The sequence below is a fragment of the Lycium barbarum genome, chromosome 8, assembly GCF_019175385.1.
Source record: "Lycium barbarum isolate Lr01 chromosome 8, ASM1917538v2, whole genome shotgun sequence".
Classification (NCBI taxonomy): domain Eukaryota; kingdom Viridiplantae; phylum Streptophyta; class Magnoliopsida; order Solanales; family Solanaceae; genus Lycium; species Lycium barbarum.
The window spans coordinates 42,217,523-42,233,214 of record NC_083344.1 but is presented as its reverse complement, the minus strand read 5'-3'; positions in this window follow the sequence as shown (position 1 = coordinate 42,233,214).

Genomic DNA, 15,692 nt, shown 5'->3' with positions numbered 1-15,692 from the left:
CTTCAGGGGTCGGTAAGTATACTTATCCATTGAGTTTTAATTTATGTGCATATGGTTTCTCACTACTCTGCTCGTGCATACTACTATTATGTCGTTCGCCGAGTCTCGGGCCGGTATATATCGTGCGCATGGCTCGCCGGGTCCCTTGCTTGAGGGTCGGGTGCCATATATGTATTCCGGAGTATGACGTGTTATGGTGTTATGATGTGTTCATGGTTCGCTGAACCATATATGTGTATATGTATATTCTGATCTTATGATGTGATATTATGATGTGTGACGGAGATTACGGAGCAAACCTTCGGGAGTATGATGTGTGTGGCGCCAAAGGCAGGGTGGCGCCACGTTCCCCGGGTCCCGTAAGGGACCGGATACCGTTCCTGGCATGCATGATTCGTGTTTCCAGTAAGTTATTTTTGTTATTCTGCATATTGTGCTTACTGTTTGTACTAACCTTCTGCACGTGCCACAGCAATATAATATGTGTATATACATTTGTGGATCGGGCCGAACGTTCCTCGGCACTATGTTATATATATGGGTCGGGCCGTACGTTCCTTGGTACTATTATGTTACATATGAATCAGTTATGTGTGTATGTATATGATGACATATGATGTTGGCACGCGCGATCTATGTTTGGAAAGTAAGCATTTTGGCACTCTGGATGATCCACTTGTTTTCTGTACTTCTTCTGATGTATGACATCGGTATACACGATTTGCATTCTGGGAAATAAGCATTTTGGTATTTTGAAAAATGTACTTACTTTTGTACAACTTGTTTCGATTATGGTTCTGTTTTCTGTATTCCGTGCTTTACATACTCAATACATATTCCGTACTGACCCCCTTTTCTTCGGAGGCTACGTTTCATGCCACGCAGGTACACCCAGATGAGTAAAGGACATTGTCAGAAGATGCTTCAGCTGGATTGGCGAGCTCCACTTCCTTTCGGAGTGTTACCGAGTCGGAGTTTGTATGATGTGATTTCTGATCGGGGTTAGAGACTTTGCAGACAGAGTCGTGGGTATAGAATGTCAGTTCTGTAAGCGGCTCCATCAGCCGATATGTCATTATGTGTTATGTGATAAATTCTACATGATTCAGATTTTGTTTGATTTGAGAATAACGATGAAAAAGAATATTTCAAAAACACTGTACTATGCATTTCATCTTTATTTGATTTAAAAGTCCAAAAAGATTATGTATGCACTAAGGGTCAGAGGGTTCGCTCGGCCCTAAGTAAGGGTCGAGTGCCCATCACACCCTAGGGAGATTAGGGTGTGACAATTAATCACTATCTAAGGGTAACCAACCAGGTTGCTAATAAACTAGCTCAAGTGGGGCATTCACATAATGATACTGTCACTTACAAGGAATTTCAAGAATTGCCAACAACTGTGAAAAGTATACTAATATTGACAGGATGGGATTGCTAAGCATCAGAACTAGACCTATCAGTAATAGTAATTACTGCTTTGATCCTCCTTGAATGGTAGGATAAGCTGTCTTATAGTGTAGGATTGCATTAGAACTTTTGTAACTTAGAAGACAGATTGCACTAATTAAAAATAAGTGTGATCTATTTTTTAGCATAGGTATTTCATGCATCACTTTAGTACCCTTGTATATGAATTGTATTCCCCCCTGTAGGCACGTATCATACCAGCTATAGATAATTGTATTAAGGCTATGGCCAGCATGCATCAAAATTGGATCTGTCCAATTTCATTTAGCATAGGCGTAAGGTTTTATACCCTCCCCTTCTTGTATAGTTTTTGCTTATTAATAGAAAAAGATCATGAAAACTTCTTGGAAAATGTTACTTAAAACTAGGGGGAGAACTACGGAGCTGTTTTTTTTTTTCATTTTAATTTCCACAACAAGTTGAAAAATGTTAGTAGAGCACTAGCTATATGGAGCAAAGCAACTTTTGGGGATATCTTCAAACTGATTGCCACACTTGAGGAAGTAATTAGAGTTCATGAAGCAGAATTTAAACAAAATCCTACAACGGCTAATAGAGAAAGATTAAAAAAAGTTCAAGTTGAGCTCATCAGGTTTTATGTTGTTGAGGAGAAGTTCTGGAAACAAAAGGCAGGGATGTAATGGTTTAAAGATGGAGATAGAAATACCAGATTCTTTCATGCCCATGTGAATGGTAAAAGGAGTGTCACGACCCAAGTAGCCATTAGTGGCACCCAAACAAATCCCCTAGTGGGCGAACCATCTACTTACCCAACCATCCAAACGATTACCAATTGCTTAACCACTTTTAGACAAATCAAGGATATAATAAAAATAATAATCACTCAAAACGTCTAGTCATGCCATAAATAAATATCGAATGTGAAAGTCTAACTATTACAACCCCTAAATCCGAAAGTCATCGTACAAGGACTCTAAAACATAAACTGTCTAAGGAAATGTACTGTTTGAAATAACATAAGTAATGTCTAGAATGAAAATAGGCATCAATAAGAGAAGATCTTCAGGCGGCCTGGCCTGGATAGGAGCTCACCCTCAAATTTGACGAAAACTGACCACACGCTAAATATGAGGTCTGGTAGATGTCGCTGGATCACAATCTGCACTTAAAACAATGCAGCAAGGTAGTATCAGTACAAACACTATGTACCGGTAGATATCATAGGCTGACTGAAATTAGTATGATGCATAAAATCATAAAATCAACAGAATAGACAGATGTGCACAACAACACATAACCATAAGAATTTATCAACATGAATCATCCAACACCGAAATAAGATAAGCCCACACAAACAGAAATCTATAAGGGTGACTCAAGTCATGTAATCACCAACATAGACGTAACTCACGAATTATCTCAACTCTATCACATATCCGTACACATATGCTAAATGGTATTGTTTTCCCAAATAGCCATAACCTGCAGGGGACCCATGGTGTCCATGTACCACTTGCTCCGGAACTGACCTCGGAGCACGGGCCCATAACTAGGTCACATCGTCAACACCTGTCAAATGTGCCTTTTCATATTTATATTATCTTTCTCATCACAATGTATTTCCGTTCCACAATAGCTAAGGAATGTGAACAAACAATGAATCAATATCAAGGAACATAAGTCACCATGACACAAGTCATATCACTACTCAAGAATCAATTCATCAATACTATGAATAAGGGATTTCTCCAAGTCAACGAGAAGAGTATTTATTAACTTCTTCTTTATCATATTATAATAGTTCATCATATAATCAATCAATCAATATCAAGCTTTGGAATTTCCAACCAAACTTTATGTCCGAAGCCCTAATCATTCTTTCTCCTATCAATTTCATAATATATACAATCAACTAACCAAAGTCTAACTCAAGTAGACCGTAACCTACCTCAAAGTCGAACTAGAACAATGCAATCACTCCGCAATAGCTTTCCCCTTTCGCAAACCTTCAGAACATTAAAATTCTAGCAATCATAATGCTAAGCAATGGATCATCTACTCAAACAAACAACAATTAGGGAAGAGGACCCAACTATTCTACCCTTATCTAATGGGTGAACTGTCGCTATGTGTGAATTCATCATAAAGTCAACCCCAACCATCATACTATTCTCATTCATGGGTTTCTAGTAAATTTAACAGCAGTTTTATGCCAAAGTTACCATCTTTATGAAACCTTAAGTCTAAATACATCATTCGCATCAATTAGAACTTGAATCCCCCCCCCCCCCCCCTCCCCAGGAAATGATAATCTATGACCTTAGATGAATAAACAACAATAAAATCACTAACCCATTCATTATTCAAGGGTTTCTTAATTTCTAGGGCTTTAGTCCTTTCATTCACCATTAGAGCACCTTTGACTAATCATGGGACTTAGTAAGATGACGGAATGAACAAAGTGAAGGGTTGAGACTTACCTTTCAAGAGTATTTTAGCCCTAGCCTTAGAAAATCGCAACAGGAGTTCTTGGGAACTATTTTGGAGTTATGTGGGGAATGGGTTCAGAAATAAGAATATAAAACGCTGATTCTGCCTCACGTCAACCGCTGCAGTAGTGCACTTCTCGCTGCAGTGGTCCGGCTATAGCGGGAAATGTCCCGCTATGGCAGACCTTATTAATTCCCCTGCCCTACAGTGGCAGTCCCTCACCCGCTACGACGGACTCGCTACAGCGGTCCCACAACTACTGCAGCGGTCTATTTTGACCAGTAGCTTGGGTTTTTCCACTAGTTTTCCAAAAATTCCAACACCAATCCGAGGCCCTATAGATGCAAACTAACCATACACATATACAAATTTGGAGTATCCTACTTTCACGCAATTCACAGTCACCCCCATAACGACCTAACGGGTCGTTACATCAGATACTAATTAAACAACCATTCGTCCCCAAACTGACAAAGGAAGGAAACAAGGGAAAAGATACCTGACTCAAGGAAAATCTGGGGATAATTCTTTCGCATAACGGATGTGGTCTCCCAAGTAACTTCCTCAACGGGATGATTCTTCCACTGAACCTTCACTGACGCTATCTCTTTCGATCTCAGCTTACGAACCTCTCTATCTAAAATAGCAATAGCCTCTTCCTCATAAGACAGATTCTCATCCAACAAGACAGAATGCCAACGAATGATAAATGAACCATCACCATGATATCTCTTCAACATAGAGACATAGAACACTGGATGAACACCTGACAAACCTGGGGGCAAAGGCAACTCATATACTACATCCCCCACACGATTGAGAATCTCAAGCGGACTAATGAATCTGGGACTAAGCTTACCTTTCTTTCCAAGCTTCATGACACCCTTCATGGGTGAGACTTTTAACAAAATTTGTTCTCCAACCATGATCTTAAGATCCCGAACCTTTCAATTTGCATATTCCTTCTGTGTACTCTAAGTTGCCAAGAGCTTTTCCTGAACCACCTTGACCTTATCTAATGACTCCCTCAAAAGATCTGTACCCTATGCCCTTACCTCAAATACATCAAAATATCCAATAGGAGACCTACGTCTCCTCCGATAAAGAGCCACAAATGGGGCCATATTAATGCTCGAGTGGTAACTATTGTTATACGCAAACTCTACCAATTGTAAGAACTGATCCCAATGGCCACCGAAGTCAATCACACAAGCTCGGAGCATATTCTCTAGGACCTGAATAGTCCGCTCCGACTAGCCATCTGTCTGAGGGTGGAAAGCTACACTATGGTTCAATCTAGTACCCAATTCAGAATTCAGGGTCTTCCAAAATTGAGATGTAAACGTCGTGCCTCTATTGGATATGATGGAATTAGGGACCCCATATAGATGAACAATCTTGCGAATATAAATCTGGGCTAACTTCTGGGTAGTTTGGGTATTTTGAACAGGTATGAAATGGGCAGACTTGGTCAATCTGTCAACAATGATCCAAATCGAATCAAACTTACCCAAAGTATTCGGAAGACTGACAACAAACTCCATCGCTATCCTCTCCCACTTCCACTCTGAAATGGGCATCCTCTAAAGCATACCCCCTGGTCTCTGGTGCTCGAACTTCACCTGCTGGCAATTCAAGCACTGTGCAACGAACCTAACAATATCACGCTTCATCCTAGCCCGCCAATAGTGCTACCTCAAGTCACGGTACCTCTTGGTAGCACTAGGATGAATGGAATAGCTAGAACTGTGAGCCTCCGCCAAAATTATCTTAATCAAATCATCAACACGAGGAACACAAACATGCCCCTTGATTCTCAAGACACCCTCATCATCAATCACGACCTCCTTGGCCTCACCACGCAAGACTTTATCGCGAATCTTACTCAAACTCGCATCCTTAATCTGCTCCAGAAATGATGATCTCGCCTCAAAACAAGCCAATACTCTGCCCGAATAAGAAACATCAAGCCTCATGAAACTGTTAGCCAAAGTCTAATCCTCCCTGTCCAACGGACACTCTGACGTAATCAAGCGGGCCAAACATCCCATGCTAGCTGATTTTCTACACAAGGCATCTGCTACCACATTTGCCTTGCTAGGACGATACAAAATAGTAATATCATAATCCTTCAGCAACTCCATCCATCTCCGCTTCCTAGAATTAAGATTTCTCTAAGTAAACACATGCCGAAGACTATGATGATCAGTAAATACTTCGCAACGGACACCATCGAGATAGTGCCTCCATATTTTCAAAGCAAAAACCACTACTGCTAACTCAAGATCATGAGTATGATAGTTCTTATCATGGATCTTCAGCTGTCTGGAAGCATAAAGAATAAAATAATTTTCCTGCATCAAAACAGCACCCAAACCAGAACGAGAAGCGTCACAATAAACCACAAAGTCCTTGCCTTCCACGGGCAAAGATAGAGTCTTGAGATTTTTGAAGCTCTCCTCACACTTGTCAGGACATTGAAAAGGCACTTCTTTCTGAGTCAAACGGGTCAAATGCTATGTAATAGAAGTAAACCCCTTCACAACCTGACGGTAGTAAATGACCAACCCCATAAAGCTGCGAATTTCTATCACTGATGTAGGCCTAGCCCAATCTCTCACTACTTCAATCTTTTTAGGATCAACCATAATCCCTTCCTTCGAAATCACGTGTCCCAAGAAGGACACAGACGCAAGCCAAAAGTCACACTTAGAGAACTTGGCATACTACTCCTTGTCTCTCAGCAACCCAAGAACCACTCTCAAGTGTTTTTCATGATCTTCATTACTCTTTGAATAAACCAGGATGTCATAAATAAACACTATCCCAAAAGAGTATAAATATGGCTTAACAATGCCATTCATCAAATCCATAAAAGCAACTGGGGCATTAGTAAGCCCGAATGACATAACAATAATTCATAATGCCCATATCTAGTTCGGAAAGCTGTCTTAGGAATATCCTATGCCCGAATTTTTGACAGATGATAACCCGAACTCAAGTCATTTTTAAAAAACACAGAAGCCCCTTGAAGCTGATCAAACAAATCATCAATACGAGGGATGGGGTATTTATTTCGGCTGGTGACTTATTTAACTAACGGTAATCAATGCACATCCGCATAGTCCAATCTTTCTTTTTTACAAAGAGGACAGGAGCGCCCCATGGGGAGATACTAGGACGAATGTGTTACACACCGTATCTTCGAAGAAGCACTTATCAAATATGAAACATAAGTATGTTGAGTTATGGTTACGTAAAACCACTTTGGAATATAAGGAGAAAGCATTATTAAGCATATTTAATGAGTGAAGGATGTATATAAGGTACAACGGAAGGTTTTATAAGGAAATTAGCAGAAGAAATGGAGTGGTACAACTTAGGAGAAAGGATGGGTAAAGTTTCGTGTGAAACGTTTTGTCCAACTTGAGGGAAGAATATCTCTTAGCATATGAAGTGCTTAAAGTGCAACAAAAGCCTAAAATGAAGTTCGTCGAGTCTAGTTTCCAACGCAACAAACCACTCAAAGATAGGACATCGGAGTAGAGAATTATGGACGTTACAAGTTCGACTGACAGAGCAGAAACGAGTCCTACAGTAACTGTTACTGTAACCGCCTTGCTACAGTGACTGCGACAGTGAGCCGACCCGACTTTTGAACCTAATAAAATGGGAAAAACCCCATATGTTTCACCCAAAATAAGATTATAAAGCTCAACAACATAAAGGGCAATTATGTCATAAAAGTGTGAGGGTTTGAGTGATTTTCAAGTGGCGGAGTACTAATCGAAGCTCAGATAACGCATAGATGTGATTCTAATATGGTTTTACGGTGGATTCAAGGTGGATATAGAATATATCGATGTTTTAACAAAAATAAGGTATGAATCTCCCCTTATTAATATTACTTTTGGTTTATTTACAAAGATAGAGTGATTAAATGGTTGTATAATAAAATTGTTGGTTGAGAAAATGGACAAACATCGCGTGGCATGTTTTATGGAATATTTTGGTATTGATGAGGATGTTGTTGATGTTGGTGCTATTGTAGTTGTTGTTTTGATGGTATTATGATTTCGGGCTACAAATATAAAAAAGGGAGATGTTTCCCGAATTTCGGCAGATTCTAAAAGGGATTTCATTTGAAGGCTTAAAACAAGTATATGACAATAAGCCTAATAATAATGTGACTGCTTTTATATGTAGATTGTGAGACCGGAAGTAAGTTGGGATGTCGAGAAATTATCTTCCAGGTATGTTAAGGCTTTCCCTTTATTTCTTTTTGGCATGATCCTATGATATGAGCGAACAACGAGTAAACGAGCTTCCATATTACTCTACTCTTAGAAGCACTAGGAGTACTTTAGTCTTTGATGTTCCTGTACCCTTGTTATGATTGTCCCTTCTGTTCATGGGTCCTGAGTTGTGTGTCATGATTATGTTAGTTCACATTTATGCGTTACATTCATTTACATATATGCATATTGACCCGTGACCAGAAGACGTTATATACGCGTATATTATATATATATATATATATATATATGGGGTATGGGGAAAGGGTGAGGCGTTATTTACGCATTACCACCTAATCAGCTGGTGGTATGTTTTATGGAATATTTTGGTATTGATGATGATGTTGTTGATGTTGGTGCTATTGTAGAAGTTGTTTTGTTGGTATTGCGATTTCGGGCTAGGGATATAAATAAGGGAGATGCTGCCCGAATTTCGGTAGATTCTAAAAGGCATTTCATTTGAAGGCTTAAAACAAGTATATGACAATAAGCCTAATAATAATGTGACTGCTTTTATATGTAGATTGCTAGACCGGAAGTAAGTTGGGATGTCGAGAAATTATCTTCAGGTATGTTAAGGCTTTGCCTTTCTTTCTTTTTGGCATGATCCAATGACATGAGCGAACAACGAGTAAACGATCTTCCATATTACTCTACTCTTAGAAGCACTAGGAGAACTTTAGTCTTTGATGTTCCTGTACCCCTCTTATGATTTTCCCTTCTGTTCATGGGTCCTGAGTTGTGTATCATGATTATGTTAGTTCACATTTATGCGTTGCATTCATTTACATATATGCATATTGACCCGTGACCAGAAGACATTATATACGCGTATATTATGTATATATACATATATATGTATATATATACATATATATATATGTATATATATATATATATATATATATATATATATATATATATATATATATATATATGGTGTATGGGGAAATGGTGAGGGGTTATTTACGCATTACCACCTGATCAGCTGGTGGTATGTTTTATGGAATATTTTGGTATTGATGTTGATGTTGTTGATGTTGGTGCTATTGTAGTTGTTGTTTTGTTGGTATTTTGATTTCGGGCTAGGGATATAAACAAAGGAGATGCTGCCCGAATTTCGGCAAATTCTAAAAGGGATTTTATTTCAAGGCTTAAAACAAGTATATGACAATAAGCCTAATAATAGTGCGACTACTTTAATATGTAGATTGCGAGACCTGAAGTAAGTTGGGAAGTCGAGAAATTATCTTCCAGGTATGTGAAGGCTTTGCCTTTCTTTCTTTTTGGAATGATACTATGACATGAGCGAACAACGAGTAAACGAGCTTCCATATTACTCTACTCTTAGAAGTACTAGGAGTACTTTAGTCTTTCATGTTCCTGTACCCCTCTTATGATTGTCCCTTCTGTTCATGGGTCCTGAGTTGTGTATCATGATTATGTTAGTTCATCACATTTATGCGTTGCATTCATTTACATATATGCATATTGACCCGCGGCCAGAAGACGTTATATACGCGTATATTTTGAATATACACATATATATGTATATATACATACATATATATATATATATATATATATATATATATATATATATATATATATATATATATATATATATATATATATATATATGGTGTATGGGGAAATGGGGAGGCGTTATTTACGCATTACCACCTGATCAGCTGGTGGTATTTTTTATGGAATATTTTTGTATTGATGATGATGTTGTTGATGTTGGTGCTATTGTAGCAGTTGTTTTGTTGGTATTGCGATTTCGGGCTAGGGATACAAACAAGGTTGATGCTGCCCGAATTTCGGGAGATTCTAAAAGGGATTTCATTTGAAGCCTTAAAACAAGTATATGACAATAAGCCTAATAATAGTGCGACTGCTTTTATATGTAGATTGCGAGACCGGAAGTAAGTTGGGAAGTCGAGAAATTATCTTCCAGGTATGCTAAGGCTTTCCCTTTCTTTCTTTTTGGCATTATCCTATGATATGAGCGAACAACGAGTAGACGAGCTTCCATGTTACTCTACTCTTAGAAGAACTAGGAGTACTTTAGTCTTTGATGTTCCTGTACCCCTCTTATGATTGTCCCTTCTGTTCATGGATCCTGAGTTGTCTATCATGATTATGTTAGTTCACATTTATGCGTTCCATTCAATTTCATATATGCATATTGACCCGTGACCATAAGACGTTATATACATGTATATTATGTATATATACAAATATATGTATATAAACATATATATATATATATATATATATATATATATAGTGTACGGGGAAAGGGTGAGGCGTTATTTACACATTACCACCTGATCAGCTGGTGGTATGTTTTATGGAATATTTTGGTATTGATTATGATGTTGCTGATGTTGGTGCTATTGTAGTTGTTGTTTTGTTGGTATTGTGATTTCGGGCTAGGGATATAAACAAGGGAGATACTGCCCGAATTTCGGCAGATTCTAAAAGGGATTTCATTTGAAGGCTTAAAACAAGTATATGTCAATAAGCCTAATAATAGTGCGACTGCTTTTATATGTAGATTGCGAGACCGGAAGTAAGTTGGGAAATCGAGAAATTATCTTCCAGGTATGTTAAGGCTTTGCCTTTCTTTCTTTTTGGCATGATCCTATGACATGAGCGAACAACGAGTAAACGAGCTTCCATATTACTCTACTCTTAAAAGTACTAGGAGTACTTTAGTCTTTGATGTTCCTGTACCCCTCTTATGATTGTCCCTTCTGTTCATGGGTCCTGAGTTGTGTATCATGATTATGTTAGTTCACATTTATGCGTTGCATTCATTTACATATATGCATATTGACCCGTGGCCAGACGACGTTATATACGCGTATATTATGTATATACACATATATATGTATATATACATATATATATATATATGGTGTATGGGGAAATGGTGAGGCGTTATTTACGCATTACCACCTGATCAGCTGGTGGTATGTTTTATGGAATATTTTTGTATTGATGATGATGTTGTTGATGTTGGTGCTATTGTAGCAGTTGTTTTGTTGGTATTGCGATTTCGGGCTAGGGATATAAACAAGGGTGATGCTGCCCGAATTTCGGGAGATTCTAAAAGGGATTTCATTTGAAGGCTTAACACAAGTATATGACAATAAGCCTAATAATAGTGCGACTGCTTTTATATATAGATTGCGAGACCGGAAGTAAGTTGGGAAGTCAAGAAATTATCTTTCAGGTATGCTAAGGCTTTCCCTTTCGTTCTTTTTGGCATGATCCTATGATATGAGCGAACAACGAGTAGACGAGCTTCCATGTTACTCTACTCTTAGAAGAACTAGGACAACTTTAGTCTTTGATGTTCCTGTACCCCTCTTATGATTTTCCCTTCTGTTCATGGGTCCTGAGTTGTGTATCATGATTATGTTAGTTCACATTTATGCGTTGCATTCATTTACATATATGCATATTGACCCGTGGCCAGACGACGTTATATACGCGTATATTATGTATATACACATATATATGTATATATACATATATATATATATATGGTGTATGGGGAAATGGTGAGGCGTTATTTACGCATTACCACCTGATCAGCTGGTGGTATGTTTTATGGAATATTTTTGTATTGATGATGATGTTGTTGATGTTGGTGCTATTGTAGCAGTTGTTTTGTTGGTATTGCGATTTCGGGCTAGGGATATAAACAAGGGTGATGCTGCCCGAATTTCGGGAGATTCTAAAAGGGATTTCATTTGAAGGCTTAACACAAGTATATGACAATAAGCCTAATAATAGTGCGACTGCTTTTATATATAGATTGCGAGACCGGAAGTAAGTTGGGAAGTCAAGAAATTATCTTTCAGGTATGCTAAGGCTTTCCCTTTCGTTCTTTTTGGCATGATCCTATGATATGAGCGAACAACGAGTAGACGAGCTTCCATGTTACTCTACTCTTAGAAGAACTAGGACAACTTTAGTCTTTGATGTTCCTGTACCCCTCTTATGATTGTCCCTTCTGTTCATGGATCCTGAGTTGTGTATCATGATTATGTTAGTTCACATTTATGCGTTGCATTCATTTTCATATATGCAAATTGACCCGTGACCATAAGACGTTATATACGTGTATATTATGTATATATACAAATATATGTATATAAACATATATATATATATATATATATATATATATATATATATAGTGTACGGGGAAAGGGTGAGGCGTTATTTACACATTACCACCTGATCAGCTGGTGGTATGTTTTATGGAATATTTTGGTATTGATTATGATGTCGCTGATGTTGGTGCTATTGTAGTTGTTGTTTTGTTGGTATTGTGATTTCGGGCTAGGGATATAAACAAGGGAGATGCTGCCCGAATTTCGGCAGATTCTAAAAGGGATTTCATTTGAAGGCTTAAAACAAGTATATGACAATAAGCCTAATAATATTGCTACTGCTTTTATATGTAGATTGCGAGACCGGAAGTAAGTTGGGAAGTCGAGAAATTATCTTCCAGGTATGTTAAGGCTTTCCCTTTCTTTCTTTTTGGCATGATCCTATGATATGAGCGAACAACGAGTAAACGAGCTTCCATATTACTCTACTCTTAGAAGCACTAGGAGTACTTTGGTCTTTGATGTTCCTGTACCCCTCTTATGATTGTCCCTTCTGTTCATGGGTCCTGAGTTGTGTATCATGATTATGTTAGTTCACATTTATACGTTGCATTCATTTACATATGTGCATATTGACCCGTGACCAGAAGACGTTATATACGCGTATATTATGTATATATACATATATATGTATATATACATATATATATATGGTGTATAGGGAAAGGGTGAATCGTTATTTACGCATTACCACCTGATCAGCTGGTGGTATGTTTTATGGAATATTTTTGTATAGATGATGATGTTGTTGATGTTGGTGCTATTGTAGAAGTTGTTTTGTTGGTATTGCGATTTCGGGCCATGGGATATAAACAAGGGAGATGCTGCCCGAATTTTGGCAGATTCTAAAAGGGATTTCATTTGAAGGCTTAAAACAAGTATATGACAATAAGCCTAATAATAGTGCGACTGCTTTTTTATGTAGATTGCGAGACCGGAAGTAAGTTGGGAAATCGAGAAATTATCTTCCAGGTATGTTAAGGCTTTGCCTTTCTTTCTTTTTGGCATGATCCTATGACATGAGCGAACAACGAGTAAACGAGCTTCCATATTACTCTACTCTTAAAAGCACTAGGTGAACTTTAGTCTTTGATGTTCCTGTACCCCTCTTATGATTTTCCCTTCTGTTCATGGGTCCTGAGTTGTGTATCATGATTATGTTAGTTCACATTTATGCGTTGCATTCATTTACATATATGCATATTGACCCGTGACCAGAAGACGTTATATACGCGTATATTATGTATATATACATATATATGTATATATACAAATATATATATGGTGTATGGGGAAATGGTGAGGCGTTATTTACGCATTACCACCTGATCAGCTGGTGGTATGTTTTATGGAACATTGTGGTATTGATGCTGATGTTGTTGATGTTGGTGCTATTGTAGTTGTTGTTTTGTTGGTATTTTGATTTCGGGCTAGGAATATAAACAAGGGAGATGCTGCCCGAATTTCGGCAGATTCTAAAAGGGATTTTATTTGAAGGCTTAAAACAAGTATATGACAATAAACCTAACAATAGTGCGACTGCTTTAATATGTAGATTGCGAGACCTGAAGTAAGTTGGGAAGTCGAGAAATTATCTTCCAGGTAAGTTAAGGCTTTGCCTTTCTTTCTTTTTGGCATGATCCTATGACATGAGTGAACAACGAGTAAACGAGCTTCCATATTACTCTACTCTTAAAAGTACTAGGAGTACTTTAGTCTTTGATGTTCCTGTACCCCTCTTATGATTGTCCTTTCTGTTCATGGGTCCTGAGTTATGTTTCATGATTATGTTAGTTCACATTTATGCGTTGCATTCATTTACATATATGCATATTGACCCGTGACCAGAAGACGTTATATACGCGTATATTATGTATATATACATATATATGTATATATATATATATATATATATATATATATATATATATATATATATATATATATATATATATGGTGTATGGCAAAAGGGTGAGGCGTTATTTACACATTACCACCTGATCAGCTGGTGGTATGTTTTATGGAATATTTTGGTATTGATTATGATGTTGCTGATGTTGGTGCTATTGTAGTTGTTGTTTTGTTGGTATTGTGATTTTGGGCTAGGGATATAAACAAGGGAGATACTGCCCGAATTTCGGCAGATTCTAAAAGGGATTTCATTTGAAGGCTTAAAACAAGTATATGTCAATAAGCCTAATAATAGTGCGACTGCTTTTATATGTAGATTGCGAGACCGGAAGTAAGTTGGGAAATCGAGAAATTATCTTCCAGGTATGTTAAGGCTTTGCCTTTCTTTCTTTTTGGCATGATCCTATGACATGAGCGAACAACGAGTAAACGAGCTTCCATATTACTCTACTCTTAAAAGTACTAGGAGTACTTTAGTCTTTGATGTTCCTGTACCCCTCTTATGATTGTCCCTTCTGTTCATGGGTCCTGAGTTGTGTATCATGATTATGTTAGTTCACATTTATGCGTTGCATTCATTTACATATATGCATATTGACCCGTGGCCAGACGACGTTATATACGCGTATATTATGTATATACACATATATATGTATATATACACATATATATATATATATATGGTGTATGGGGAAATGGTGAGGCGTTATTTACGCATTACCACCTGATCAGCTGGTGGTATGTTTTATGGAATATTTTTGTATTGATGATGATGTTGTTGATGTTGGTGCTATTGTAGCAGTTGTTTTGTTGGTATTGCGATTTCGGGCTAGGGATATAAACAAGGGTGATGCTGCCCGAATTTCGGGAGATTCTAAAAGGGATTTCATTTGAAGGCTTAACACAAGTATATGACAATAAGCCTAATAATAGTGCGACTGCTTTTATATATAGATTGCGAGACCGGAAGTAAGTTGGGAAGTCAAGAAATTATCTTTCAGGTATGCTAAGGCTTTCCCTTTCGTTCTTTTTGGCATGATCCTATGATATGAGCGAACAACGAGTAGACGAGCTTCCATGTTACTCTACTCTTAGAAGAACTAGGACAACTTTAGTCTTTGATGTTCCTGTACCCCTCTTATGATTGTCCCTTCTGTTCATGGATCCTGAGTTGTGTATCATGATTATGTTAGTTCACATTTATGCGTTGCATTCATTTTCATATATGCAAATTGACCCGTGACCATAAGACGTTATATACGTGTATATTATGTATATATACAAATATATGTATATAAACATATATATATATATATATATATATATATATATAGTGTACGGGGAAAGGGTGAGGCGTTATTTACACATTACC